Source organism: Lepidochelys kempii, chromosome 3, assembly GCF_965140285.1.
Source record: "Lepidochelys kempii isolate rLepKem1 chromosome 3, rLepKem1.hap1, whole genome shotgun sequence".
Lineage (NCBI taxonomy): Eukaryota > Metazoa > Chordata > Testudines > Cheloniidae > Lepidochelys > Lepidochelys kempii.
This window is the reverse complement of record NC_136382.1, coordinates 202,347,635-202,362,794: the sequence shown is the minus strand read 5'-3', so window position 1 is coordinate 202,362,794 and position 15,160 is coordinate 202,347,635. Positions and strand designations below refer to the sequence as shown.

The window sequence follows — 15,160 nt, the reverse complement described above, 5'->3', positions numbered from 1 at the left end:
TGACTCTAGCAAAAAGTGCCATGCGATATTTAATGAGGACAAGAGGCAAGGACGTTTTTCTTGCATCTCCTCTGAAAGGCAGTGCCTCCAAACAACACCATGACACTAACACCCTAGCAGGGCATTGGTTCAGGAATGGCTCAGAAGGAAAGTACCATCTATTGAAGAAATCATCAGCAACTTTTGTTCCCCTATGGGGGCTCCACGCTCAAGAATTGACCAAGGCAAACCTTTCTGAGCTTGTGAGACCTGATGAGAGAAGTCTTTAGGCTGTTCAGAGGAAATGCTTCATTTTGCCTTCAGAACTTGTGTCTTGCTGAAAGCGGTGTTCTGTATTTTTGACAGCTCCATATTGGCTCTGTGTCTCACATTATTCCTGCTAAAGTCAAATGTAATTTATATTTACTGAGTTAGATCAAGATCCACCCATTTCTGACAGTAGCAAAGAGGTAACCTGCGTATTTGCTAAAAGCAACCATTTTCAGCCAAACGATATCCCAGATCTTGTGAATGGCTATCATAGATGCACAGGTTATGCATCGAGAGAAGCATTTTATTTTTTAAGGATGGGAAGAAGATACTAGATTTATCAATCCTAACTTTAAATACCGAGGCTGATGTCATTTCTTGAAAATCCTTAACTTCAAATTTCAAAGATCTATAGGGCAAAATATAGCTCAAAGTAACTATAGTTCATCATATGGATTGTGGTAGTAGCTATCTTGCTTAGAGAATGTAATGATTTGTGACACTTTCAGTTTAGGAGCTCGGCTTAATAACAGTTTTATATCCTGTTCGATAGTGTTTTAACAATTGTAGCATCCAGTTCTTTTCTCAGATCTACTGCACATTGCAGAAATTGCTGCTCATCTTGGCTGATTCCTTTATGTTCCAAATAGGGATTTGCACCTTTGGCTACAGCTGGCTTAGGTTAAACACCGTTTCAAAAAAAAGCCATGTTCTAGCCAAAAAGATAGTCTCTTTATATTAACGTCCCAACTTTTGACCGATTCATCTGTCTTGACCGTGGTGGAAATGAAGGCTGTTTGTGCTACATATGATGTGATGCACAGCAGTCTTCTTAAAGGTGAAGTGACCAAGGAAATGGATGCACATACTTGCAGCATAGCTCTACAAATATTTGCTAAAGCACAGGCACAATGTAAACATCAGAATTTAGGAATGCTACGCAGGTTGGAATCAGCCTTGAGGATTCTCATTCCATATTCTGAACTGTAAGATCTCTGGGGCAAGTACTATCTTTGTGTTATTTATTACACATCATCTAGACAACAGGGACCTTGCTCTTTTTTTTTCTGTTTGTCTTTAGGTACTACTGCAATAGAGGTAATAAATACATTGCTTTGAAGCTTAGGACGGATACCACATATTCTGTGCAAGTTAAAGGCGAAGAGTACTTGTATTGTTCTGATCAGCAAGCTGAAACTTCTAAAGATAAGCAGCTCTCAGCATGAACTGAACAATTAGGTGTCTTGAAATTCCAGGTATCTGGGACTTCCTTTTCAGCACCATATGGGTTACAGGAGTTTATGACCATGTATGTTAGCAAAGTGAAAGGAATCCTGTTCAATTTTTTCTTAACTATGATATGCAAATTAAAATAGTACAAGCTCAGTGATATGAACAATACCACATCTGGGCAAACTATCAGGAGTGCAGCATAATTTATGGGACAAGGCATTGCCTAAACTAGTTGAACTTACATTTCACATGCTACTAAAGGCCCCTACAGGTTTCCTTCATTAGGAAACCAACCCAATTTTGGTTTGACTTATGGTCCAGTAATAGCAGAGTTACATTATCTTTGGGCTTTGGAAATATAGTCTGGGATATCGCATTTATAGAGCCGTCAAATGTTTTGTGACCCTGGGCTTCTGGCACAAATGTAAAAGTGCTTCACTCAGTGTTAGTTCTAGCTCTGAGGATTCCCTTTGTAAACTTTCAAGTTGGAACATAACTCAGGAGCACATTCATTCTGTGTTTGGCAACAGGAATGAGACCGTTCGAATCAGCAGCACATGCTTAAAGGGACAATGTCAGTACGAAATCAGGTCTGTTTGAACAACGACTTAAAATACCCTCCAATACTGAACCTGCCACTGAATCCCCCTGCCAATTTTGGTTGCTTCATAGTCACATTTTTGTACTTTTTAGGAATGGTTGTTCTCTTCCCTGTTGTGTTAAAGACCCACAAAAATGCTGGATACTGATTAAATAACTACACAGGGGAAACAGAACAACTGATGGGCACAAAATGCAGTTAGATAAAGTAAACAAACTAGGGAAAAAATGTCCCCTCAAAGCCCTTTCAGTTACAGTAAGGTTCTGTGCTATTTAAAACATTATTATTTATTTGTATTGTTACAATGCCTAGAAGCTCCAGTCAAGAATTAAAGTCCCATTTTGCTAGGCACTGAAGACGCATAGGTACTCCTTGCCTCAAAGATCTTACAGTCTTAAGGGTAGGATAAGGCAACAAGTGTACATACTCCTGGTGGACAAAGGGAGCAAAAGGGAACAGTGAGACAATCAGAAGAGTAATAAGGAGCAGTCAGAGCAGACCAGCTGCCAGGCCTTTGGATTCCATAGTACATGTGAACAATTTTCAGCCAGAAATGTTATATTTGTAAGTTGGTGGCCTCCCTTTAAATGTATCCCTACGTACAGGGCTAGCTGTTGGCTGGAAACTGACTGGATCAGGCTAACTTAAAAAAGAATTTTGTTTGAATGATGTCTTTAGGATCAAGCCCAGTGTGTTTGCACAGTGAGGATGTGCTGCACAGATGGGTAACACCCAGTTCTGTTTGCTGAACAAATAAGAAATTAAACTGATGGCTCGTGCTTTGTTCATTTATAGGGATCAGCAGACAGTGACAAAATCCGGCCGGATAGACCTGACCTGAAGATTTCATACACGGAATAGCTTCAGAGTTTTTTAAAAAAGGTGTTGTGCTTAGAGTTTAATATTAAAATACCATGTTAAATATTTAATATACTTTAAGATTCTTTCTGTGAATTTAACCCAGCAATAATATAGGAACATTGTTTATTACTTACCTTGAACTATCCATATTGCTAGTTCACAGTAATGGCACTTTTAGCAGGTTGATGACTGTCAGGCTCAGAAATAGCAATTGTAATATGATAAAATTATTCTGGAATACATTTGCATGGTTTATTCATGGTAAGAATTGCTTTTTTGCATGTCAGACTGCTGACTAGAGCAAAATGTGTTTACTTGGAACTGGATATACATTCTGGGTTAAAAAAAGACGTGTTCTCTTAAACTGTGTATGGAAAGAAAAGAAAATTAGTTTGGTTTAATCCAGTTGTTATTTAATTTCAACTTTGTGTCGAATCCATTTCAGTAAAAACTTCTGGCAGCTATGTCTGGCAATGGACATTATAAAGTAATGTCACTTAGTGTCAGACTCATATGAAATCAATCCTTCATTGTCGGGGGTGTGGTTGGGTGGGGGGGTTGGGATGGAAGCAACACACATATATTAAACTAATTTTTACTGTGTTCCCTTTGCTGTTGTTGAAAATATTTGTTTCAATAAAACTTCCTTTCACCAGTTCCTCTGGGATCCTACAGTGAAGTGATAATTCTGTGCTGTAATATTCTGCTGGCATGAAAATGATTATAAATTCACCACTGTGTGATCTGATAAGAGGGAAAGAGGGGCCAGAAGGGAGGAAGCCCGATAAGCTCAAGTAGCTTTAGAATTAGCAAAGATAATTTTAAAAAGAGTGAAAGCTGCATGAATTTGTCTGTTACCTTTGAAGATGTTCACCAGTATTAAAGGTTCTTTGTATGAAAATGCCTAAAATGGTCATATGTGTACTGCCCATTATATTAGGGTACAGAAAAGCAGAGGTATTCCATAATGGTGTTCTGTTCAGTGTGACTCTATACAGGGCTGTGTGTGCTGTATGATTGATGTCATGTAGTAGTCCCATTAAACATTAAAAGGGAAAAATAATTCTGCTTAATCCTTCTCTTTCACTGTCAGTAGTATACAGAAGGTAGGGGTAATGGAAAGTTTAGATCAGAACATGCCACTTTAGAATTGCTGCTGGCCTACATTTTGAAGTATGAACCGAGATGAACATTCAGTCTTTGGAATACAGGAGCATCCCAAACAGAACTACTGAGTGGTGATAAAGATAAAGATTACCCTGTACATGCTGAGTTTTCTTGGGAGACTCTATAGTTACTGCACTTTATTTTAGTGCCTGAAACTTCCTGCAGCAAAGGCCGGATCCAGCTCCCCACTTCAGTCGCTGTGGAGCAGCCTTGTGCTGTGGACCTGGTGTGGTTCCACTGGACCAGGGGTGGCCAACCTGGGGCTCCGGAGCCACGTGCGGCTCTTCAGAGGTTAAGATGCGGCTCCTTGTAAAGGCACCGACTCCGGGGGCTGGAGCTACCGGTGCCAACTTCCCAATGTGCCAGGGGATGCTCACCGCTCAACCCCTGGCTCTGCCACAGGCCCTGCCCCCCTCCACCCCTTCCTGCGCCCTCCCCTGAGCCTGCCGTGCCCTCGCTCCCCCCTCCCCACGCCCAAGCCTTCTGCACGCCACGAAACAGCTGATCAGGAGGTGCGGGGAGGGATGGGGAGGCACTGATTGGTGAGGCTGCTGGTGGGTGGGAGGCGCTGGGAGCAGGGTAGAGGAGTTGATATGGGGCTGCTGACGTATTACTGTGGCTTTTTGGCAATGTACATTGGTAAATTCTGGCTCCTTCTCAGGCTCCTTCTCAGGCCACTCCTGCACTGGACTGCGGCTGGCCAGTAGGCTGAAGTAGCCCTATGCAGAATGGCCATGAATCCTGGAGGGAGGATTCTTTCCTTTCCTATCCTATCCCTTACCCTAGTGCCTAGCCTGTCCACATCTCCCCAACACCTGACCTGACCAGTCAGGCTGGGCACTAGGGTAAGGATTTGACCCTAAGTGACTGTCTGCTTCAAATGCATTATGGGTCACCCTAACTTCACTCTTGGCTGTGTTGTTGTTTTTCATAAAAATATTGAATTTCATTGGCCAAAGCAGAACTAAAGTGTTTGCACTTAAATGAGCTGGGATTGTTTGTAGTGCTCATAAGTGAAGCCTTGGATTGTTACCTAACTTTCTTTTTTCAGTGACTAATTTCACAGATTTTTGAATTGCGTTTTTTAGGATTATTTTTGTTCTAAAGAACTACTACAAAGAAACTCTATAAAAATAACCAATGTGTTTTTTTTTAAATTTGGCTTTAGAAAATGTAGATAGAATATTTTATCTACTCTTGTACTAGTTGGTGCCTATCTGTATAGCTTTAGTACAATGTGTAAGAAAAGTAATTTGACATATGGCTGGAATATAAGGAAAAGTAGAGAGAATAGTGCATTCCTATAGTAGTTATGCCTCAAGACAAAAGAGCCTTTATCTTATTCATTATTTTTACCTTTATTTACATTTAATTGTCTGAATATATGTCTTTGGGAAATTTTAGAAATAAACTGTTAGCCTGTATTTCTGAGGTATGTTGAAAGTGTATTAGGATCAGAGTTTGTGGTATTACAGTTTTGTTTCTTTTACACAAAAGAGGATCTTATTTATTGCCTGCTTTAAACTATTATATTTTGAGTGATAACAGGAATCCATTTATTTCAGAAAAATATTAAAAATCCCTTAGACAGTAATGTTTTGCTTATAAACGTCATTAAAAAAGATGCAATCACTGTCATTGCAGTCAGTCTCCTTTTCAGTAAGAATAATCCTAAAATTCCAGCCCATCTGGAGAGCCATTAAAAACCCTTTTTCCTGTGGAACTAATCTGGATGTGTCATGCAATCAGTCCAAAACCCATTCTATATAGATATCCAGAGTAGCTTTTGTTTTTCAAATTGGTTGTATGCACCCTGATCCTGTTCTGAGAAATGTGCAGCAAGCATGGTGTGTGTGGGTGTGTGTGCGTGTTATGTTAATTGCAAGATCGGTGCCAAGCTGTCCAAATGGCAATACCCACAGGCTATAAATTTTTTTTTTACTGGTAAGGCAGTTTGCTTACTTCACACAATGTGCCTGAGCACATATGTCCTTTGTACGGCCATAGATGGTTTATGAAAGTGGAGTTTTCTATTGATTCCATCACTGTATTCCTTTGGGCAAAAACAGACAAAATTCACTTTTTTTGATGTCAGTTTAGAGTAGCCGCTCTTAAACTGGTGCTGCTGAGGTAGAAAGCTACAGTCTGGACAAGGAAATGTAAAACAAGGACTTGTCGTGCAGAGTAACTTCAACCATTATGTCATTTGTCATCTACACTGTGTCATATGACTGATACTCAGTTAAATGGGAAAATATCTGACTGTGATATTACTTGATCCAGATCCTGTATACAGGGCTGCAAGGTTGTGTAGATTCATAGATTTTAGGGCTAGAAGGGATTATTAGGTTATCTAATCTGACCTCCTGTATATCACAGGCAATTACATTTCACCCAGAAAGAAAAGGAGTACTTGTGGCACCTTAGAGACTAACCAATTTATTTGAGCATAAGCTTTCGTGAGCTACAGCTCACTTCATCGGATGCATACTGTTGAAACTGCAGAAGATACTATATACACAGAGACCATGAAACAATACCTCCTCCCACCCCACTCTCCTGCTGGTAATAGCTTATCTAAAGTGACCACTCTCCTTACAATGTGTATGATAATCAAGTTGGGCCATTTCCAGCACAAATCCAGGTTTTCTCACCCTCCGCCTCCCCCCCCACCCCTACAAACTCACTCTCCTGCTGGTAATAGCCCATCATCATACACATTGTAAGGAGAGTGATCACTTTAGATAAGCTATTACCAGCAGGAGAGTGGGGTGGGAGGAGGTATTGTTTCATGGTCTCTGTGTATATAATGTCTTCTGCAGTTTCCCCAGTATGCATCCGATGAAGTGAGCTGTAGCTCACGAAAGCTTATGCTCAAATAAATTGGTTAGTCTCTAAGGTGCCACAAGTACTCCTTTTCTTTTTGCGATTACAGACTAACACGGCTGTTACTCTGAAATCTGTAAAGAATGCTAGGCCAACTGGATTAGGTCCTTTGTAGCTTTAAGTGACCAGGATGTAACCCCCCTCTTCCTGTCTGCTATGGGTCCAGCCTTTCATTTCCGGAAGAATCGCACATGCTTTTCCACAAATACTGGGCCCAGTACTCAGTGCTGCACTGTGCAATCATGGGATTAGATTTGCAGTGTGCCATGGGGTCCATTTGCAAGGCCCACTAAGTCAGCCTCCTTTCATAATTCAAGCTCCAGAGGTTCTGAGATGGATAGGCTGCTGTCAGGAGGCTTAAATTGAATGGCTCTGGTCATGATTTCCAGTTAGCAATGGTTGGCTGTTTGTTTCCAGAGCCATAGATGGGCTACTGGCTGTCTAGGCATGGGAACCCTCATACTTCAGCTATGCAATGCTATGTGTTGTGTAAGATTGAGAGAGAAATATATTTAGTGAGGCACAGTGTGTGCTCTGTCTTCAAATAAATAATAGTAAATAATTCAAATAAATAATTGTTCAGTGTGTTGCCTCGTGCCTTCTTTAGTACACACTATTCACACCCTCCTCTGAAGACAGAACATGAATTTTCTCATGGGCTTTTTTTGTAGTACTCTGATACCTGAGTGCTTCACAAACATGAATTAATTTAACTTCACAACTCCACATTTTGCAGGTGGGGAGCTGAGGGCACAGACAGATTTAGGTCAGAAGTTTTCACTAATTCTGAGTGCCTACACTGAGATGCCTAGGACACAATTTTACGGCGTGTTTAGGCATCTGTAGCCCTATGTGTGTTCAAAGTCCAGCTCCCATTGAGTTCAGTTATAAGCTGTGGGTGCTCAGTACTTCTGCAACGCAGACCCTAGGGTCTCAAGTCAGGCACCTAGAAAATGAGGAACACATAGTTAGTGACCACCTTTGAAGAGCTTGGTATGTAGCCAGATATATAGGGTCAACTTATTTGTCCCTCCGTATTTTATTTTTCTTTATGGCATGAGAGAAGTGAGAACCTTACTTAGGTCAAGTCTGTATCTGCACTGACTTTCCAACCAGTGGTGGAGTGAGGATAAATTTGCAGCAGCAGCTGTGGTCTGTTCTGGCCATTGGCTACGCTGGCTGAAATCAGTGGTCGCTCAGCATTTCCATGAGTGCAAGCGAGTCTTGAATCTGGTTCGAAGTCCTTGTCCCAAGGAGTTTACCATTTCACTAAAAAGGCCACTGGAGTTTCTGAGCAGAAACAAGCTTCTGAAAAATACTAAACTGGTGAAAGATACATTTTATTCCTATTTGTACAAAGAAACAGAAGCTGCATTTTTTTTCCCAGTAAACTTTCCAACATGTCAGGCATGGGCTGAAATGGAACATAGAAATTTCAGACCCAAAGGTAATTTTCCCCCAGAAAGGCTATAAATGACTGACGATAGGAATTTTGGGCCAAATTCTGCTATGTTATATACATTAAGTCTGGAGTAATGCAGGTGACTTTGGTGGATTTATCTGGTGTAACTGAGTTGAATTTGGCCCAGAATCTCTAGATGCAGAGTAAAAATATCCATCATGTATCTTACAAACTGTTGGAAGGATCCGTTTATGTATTAAGATATTGTTGTTATGTCTTGCATCGTTTTCCCAACAGCAGCATGTTCTGAGTAGTGACTTAATTATTCTGTGCTGTGAGCTGATTTCACTTGTCCCTAGAAACAACTGTAGAAACTGGGTTAGTCTTCCGTGTGTGATTGTGCAATAGTGAGATCAATATAAAGGTGCATTGGGGTAAGCAGAGAAGTTGGATCTGTTATTTTTTTTTTTAAAGTAAAACAACTTTTGTTTTCTTCTACTGGAAGAACACATTGTCAATATTTAGTGAAAACGGAACAACCAACCCCCTCAGCAGTTGTCCCCTCAGACTCAGTTTATGTTTCTGGAATGGTTTCAGTTTTGGTGGGAATTGCTGAACACCTCTGGCAGCTTGGAGAGGATTCAGTGTAGTCTTAAATCAAGTGATTTACTGTTACTAACGACACAGCCTAAAATCGTTGAAACCAACACCAGCGCGGGGCATGACTGTGAGGCGCTGCTAGAGTGAACCACTTTAGTGCCCCTTGCTGGCTACCTGTGCTACGTTCTGTGCAGGGGAAGGAACAGATTCCCATGGGCTGCTAATTCCTTTCCCGCACAAGTGGATGGCGAGTGGTCTGCTCCACGTGGGAGTGGATGGAGCCTTCGTTCCATCCCCCTCTCGTGTATGTGATTGTGCTGCACCGTCAGTTTATATCTTGCCCTAGAGCCGGGGGAAGCAGGGATTGTGAACCTCGGAGCTGAAATCAGATGATTCCTGCCCTGCTTCTGGGGCAGCACAGCTACACGCGGTTAAGCATCATTATAAGGTTACAGTCTGGCCTAAATGTTTTGGAAAAAACGGATACATCATCTTAAAGACTCACTCGTAGGCAGTAAGGGGATTTCAAAGTCAAATTAACACCAATCACCAATGTTTTGATGTCAACTGCAGTAGTGCTCATAGTCTCATCCGGGGGGGGGGGGGAGGAACGCGGGGCGGTGAGGGGGAAACGTATTGGAAAAACGATGCCACTTGGAATAATCTATTGTACTTTGTTAGGATAAGTGCGGACTTATTTTTTAATTTATATAAGCGATGACTGTTCTTTGAATTTGCTGTTTTTAAAATAGGCACAATGTTCTATTGTATATTTAATGTACAGCTTTGAGAACCTTCATATAGTATCTTTTGTTTCTGAAAAAGCATCTCTTTTGTTTTTTGGTTTTTAGGGGAAAGCAGCAATTTCTCTACCATGGAAACCTCTACAAAGTGATCGTTGGTTTACAAAGGTAGATTTCTTTTCCTTTTTTCTTCTTTTTAGCATTTTTTTTTATACTGTGTGTGTAGACGACTCCCGTTCAAAATATAGCTTAAAGCTGCTATGCCGTGTGGTTAATGTTAGTAGAATATAGAACTTATTCCAGAGTAAAGAATGACAGTTTGGAAACGAGAACGATAAGGGTCAATGAGCATGGACACAGCATTTGCTTTTTTGGCCAAGTGGCTGCAAATTTCCTGAGCCTTAAAATATCTCCTAAAAGCAATGGGCCTGACAGGGGTGAATGGGGGTGGAGGCTAGTGCCACAGGTGCCCCCTCCACTTTTTTGATGCTCAAATCCATAGCATCCTAATATTTCCTGGGCGTACTAGGCCCATCTTATTCCCAGACCTGAGCAAGCCATGTCACGAAGCAACCACCAGGCTTCATTCAAGTGTCAGATTTACAGGAAAGGGGCATTAACCCTCTCCGTGGGCTTTTGAGCACCTGCCACTCCTGCCAGTTAATTTTATCTCCACGTAGGGAAAAAATCTCGCCTGGTGCTGCTAACCTGGAATATCCTTGGTGTGCCCCACCAGCAGCCAGGATCTCACCATATTTGCTCCCAGCATCTGAGAGGTATATGCCACCTGGGCACAACGGTCAGAGGCAGTTCCGAGCAACACTCAAACCACCACCACCAGTCGGTCAGGTGTCGCCCAACTGCGTGTAACAGTAGGTCACGTGATACCAGCGCACGTGGGGGAATTGCCTCCTCCGCATAAGCCGATCCGTTTGGCTGAAGTGGGCCCCTTTGATGCCTGTCCATGATCGTATCAGTGTGCATAAGCAGCGGGATGATGGTCCACATACAAGTTGAATGTAGAACTTATTTCCGTGCCAAGCATGGTGAGATATTTGGGATTGAGTGTGAAATAGATCTATTTTATTTTTGATGTTTCTGCAGTAAGTAAATGTGTAACAGGACCACCCCGTGAGGCTCTTCTGGCATGTGATGGATACTGAGGTGGTTCCTTAGACTATAAAGGCATTTAAAGCTTCTGATTGGAGGGGGGAAGTCTGCAGTAGTGGAATCATTTGGAGAGGTGGGCCTGGGAAAATATTAGAGGAGAAAGTCAGGGCTGTAATACTTTGGGGCTAATTCTGGTTTTGGGGTTCATTGTGCGGGTGGCTGGGTGGTATTTAGTGACCTGTGACATACAGGAGGTCTGCCTAGATGATCTGGTGGTTCCTCCTGGCCTTAAACTCTGACTTTGTGAACATCTAGAACGATGGGACCTTGCTTGCACCCTTATGGTTGAAAAAAGAAAAGGAGTACTTGTGGCACCTTAGAGACTAACCAATTTATTTGAGCATGAGCTTTCGTGAGCTACAGCTCACTTCATCTGATGCATCTGATGAAGTGAGCTGTAGCTCACGAAAGCTCATGCTCAAATAAATTGGTTAGTCTCTAAGGTGCCACAAGTACTCCTTTTCTTTTTGCGAATACAGACTAACACGGCTTTTACTCTGAAACCTGTCCTTATGGTTGAAGAGGCTCCTTGCGAAAAGTAGAATTAAAAAATAGTAAATTAACAGGTGACAGCAGTGGTGTAGCTGGAGCTAGTGTGTTACCTGTAACTTGTGGTCATTGGGGTTAGTCACTGGAAAAGTGATGTGACTTGTTGAGCACAGTGTCAAATACTGATCTTCACTAAATAGGCATAGCTACCTAACAGCCTGTAGTGTCATAGCTGTGCATGTCTGTCTAGAAGCATCATGGTTCTAGAACCGTCAAATTAAAATGCCTTCACTGTCTAGGGTGATCTGCCTCCTGGCTTCTGCTCCTTTTGGTGTCCGGTGTACCACTAAACTGTGCCAATGTGATTTTGGGGACGGTTGCACTCTGACCCAATGCTCTCTCGTTGTTGCTTTGTTTGTCTTTAAATTATAAAAATGCTCCCACTGTGATTCTCCTCTGGGCACATGTCCTCTTTGCTAAAACAATTAAAAACAAAAATATTAACTTACGTCAACCAAAAATAGACTCTTCCTCAGAAATGATCAATTAACATAAACACACCCCGACAACCCTCACAGCAAAAGTCTCAGTAGACAGATGGAGCCAGGTTTTTTCCTGGTATAGGGGGAAGTGTAAGAGATAACTCCCACTGAAGACTCTGGATTGAATTCAGAAGTGATATAATTGCTGGGCTAATTTATCTATCTGTTGTGGGAAAAACCACTAACTGCAGATGTAAGGTAAGGTAGGGAAGGTTGCCTTTTTTTTACACCCTGCTATAAGTTGCTGCTCTTGCTAAACTCCCTTCTTTCCCTCTCTCGGTGTGAGTTACTCATTTTGCAGAGATGGGTGCAGATAGCAGTATTTATCACTTGTACCCATATTTAACCCGTTTACTCTGATTGTGTAAACTTAGACCACCGTTTGGGCACATCTGAATTTGGGTATAGACTTTACACCACATCAACAGACTTTGGGAAAGCAAAGTCCAGAGTTTCTAGATTTATACCAAGTAAACGAGAGCAGAATTTAGTTCAAGGGCCTTCTGCCAAAAAAATTCCCTGGCTCTTCCCCTGGAGCATTCAAATCTAGGGGTCTCCAGCAGAACACTTCAGCCAATACTTGATATCTCAGAGCTGCATGGGAAGAGAAGCAGTTTTTCGGCTACCTAACATGCTAAAAACATAGGGTACTAAAACCCAAGAGAGACCATCATGAGTTAGTTCCCTTTGTACTCCTTTGCGTTCTTCCATACTGCACTCCCTCTTGGAAATGCTGCTGGCCAGTGTCTCCTTTGCTACAGAACATTCAGATTCAGTCCTGATCACCACCACTGCCAATAGATACTGATGGGGAGAAAACGGTACAAAAATTTACATGCGGTAGCATTGACATGCCTGTGAGTGGTGTGTGGGCTTTGAACTCCTCTCCTTGGTGTGGAGTCCATGTCTGCCCTTCTCCTCCTGGGCTCAGGGCAGGAAAAGGGTCTGAGGTCCCACTGGCCCTGGGAATAAGCGTTTTTTCTTGCTAGTCATATATGGAGCCCAGGGAGTGGCTAGAGAGGCTCTCCACCCACGGGAAGTGTGGGATACAGTACTGTGATGCCTGGGGGTTGGCATTAGGAGCTAGTTCTGGGATCTAAGGGCTGCACAATTCAGGAGCAGCCCCAATGTTTTGTTCACATAACTGAGAGGAAGGGAGTTCGGGTTGGAACCCCCTGCTCCCTGTGCTACATGGAGAGACGCCAGGACTGCCGTTTAGCATCTGCAGCAGTGTCGATTGGCTGCCCTTCCTTAGAGCAGTTGTGGCAGAATTGGAGAGCTCAGCCAGTTGGAGATGCATTTTTCTGTAGATCAGGGATTTTCCCTACATTCCTGTACGGGGGAGGATATGAAAAAATCAGTCTAGAGGGGGAAGTCCATGGGGTTGGCATTTCTGAATAATGAAAAAACGTAACTACACATGACACCAGAACAGCCTCATTAACTTCATTAAGCCCCAAACACCAGTTGATTTCCTTGAGGTTGTGTGGGGTGTAAGCCAGGGCAGGATTTGGCCCTACGAGGCTTTGTACAGGAAGGCAGAAATTAGGACAGGCTGTTTTCGTAGCGAAGAAGGCAAAATACGGGATTCCAACTTCTCTTCTTGTGATGGCACAGACGGAGGGAGAGAGCCTAACTTTTGTTTTATAACATGCCTCCTTTTTTTTGTTGGTACAGTTAATTGTGTTACTGTTTAGATCTCTATGTACTTGAGTTTATGCACAAATTGGGCATTTAAACATCTAGCTGTAAGATTCTGCATCTGGAGTTAATTGTGGCTGCAAAATAGGAGGCTAGCTTAAGGCTCCTCCAAAAACTGGCCCATAATATTAAAGGTATTCAAGCTCAATCTGTTCCTTTTGTACATCCGAGTGATCTGAGAGAAGACCTAACAAAGGTCATTTAAAAAAAACAAAAAAAAATCCTGCAAACATTTCTTAACTGTAAAGTTCCCCAAAACCGCTCTTCATGCAGAAGGGGATGCAAAATGATACCTCAACTAGGGTTCTCGATTAATTGCAGTTAGCTCACGCAATTAACTCCACAAAAATAATTGCGATTAAAAAAATTAATCGTGATTAATCACAGTTTTAATCGCACGGTTAAACAATAGAATACCAATTGAAATTTATTAAATATTTTGGATATTTTTCTACATTTTCATATATATTGTATTCTGTGTTGTAATTGAAATCAAAGTGTATATTATTTTTTATTACAAATATTTGCACTGTAAAAATAATAAACAGAATAAATAGTATTTTTCAACTCACTTCATACAAGTACTGTAGTGCAATCTCTTTGTCCTGAAAGTGCAACTTACAAATGTAGATTTTTTTGTTGTTACATAACTGCACTCAAAAAGAAAACAATGTAAAACTTCAGAGCCTACAAGTCCATTCAGTCCTACTTCTTATTCAGCCAATCATGAAGACAAGCAAGTTTGTTTACATTTACAGGAGGTAATGCTGCCCACTTCTTATTTACAATGTGACCAGAAAGTGAGAACAGGCATTTGCATGGCACTTTTGTAGCCGGCTTTGGAAGGTATTTACATGCCAGATATGCTAAACATTCGAATGCCCCTTCATACTTCGGCTACCATTCCATGTTGCTCATTAAAAAAATGTGTTAATTAAATTTGTGTTCGAACTCCTTGGGGGAGAATTGTATGTCCTGCTCTGTTTTAACAGCCTTCTGCCATATATTTCATGTTCTAGCAGTCTCAGATGATGACCCAGCTCATGTTGTTCATTTTAAGAACACTTTCACTGCAGATTTGACAAAACGCAAAGAAGGTACCTTTGTGAAATTTCTAAAGATAGTTACAGCGCTCGACCCAAGGTTTAAGAATCTGAAATGCCTCCCAAAATCTGAGGGGGACGAGGTGTGGAACATGCTTTCAGAAGTCTTAAAAGAGCAACACTCCTATGTAGAAACTACAGAACCCGAACCACCACCACCAAAAAAAAATCAACCTTATGCTAGTGGCATCTGAGTCAGATAATGAAAATGGACATGCATCGGTCCGTACTGCTTTGGATCATTATCGAGCAGAACCCATAATCAGCATGGGCGCATGTCCCCTGGAATGGTGGTAGAAGCATGAAGGGGCATCTCAATCTTTAGCGCATCTGGCATGTAAATATCTTGCGATGCTGGCTACAACAGTGCCATGAGCACACCTGTTCTCATTTTCAGGTAACGTTGTAAACCA

At 41.8% G+C, this 15,160-nt stretch overlaps 1 protein-coding gene across 17 annotated transcripts in view; it reads left to right on the top strand.

The window, feature by feature from the left end:
- PLCB4 (phospholipase C beta 4) overlaps nt 1-15,160 on the top strand; it is a 326,044-nt gene that overhangs the window by 11,713 nt on the left and 299,171 nt on the right. For 16 of the 17 annotated variants that reach the window (XM_073339656.2, XM_073339654.2, XM_073339639.2 and 13 more), the window contains one exon: nt 9,851-9,910. The gene's annotated coding sequence lies outside the window, so the exon portion shown is untranslated. Of the gene's footprint in view, nt 1-2,878; nt 2,966-9,850; nt 9,911-15,160 lie in introns of all 17 variants that reach the window. The other variant, XM_073339641.2, reaches the window with a different exon arrangement.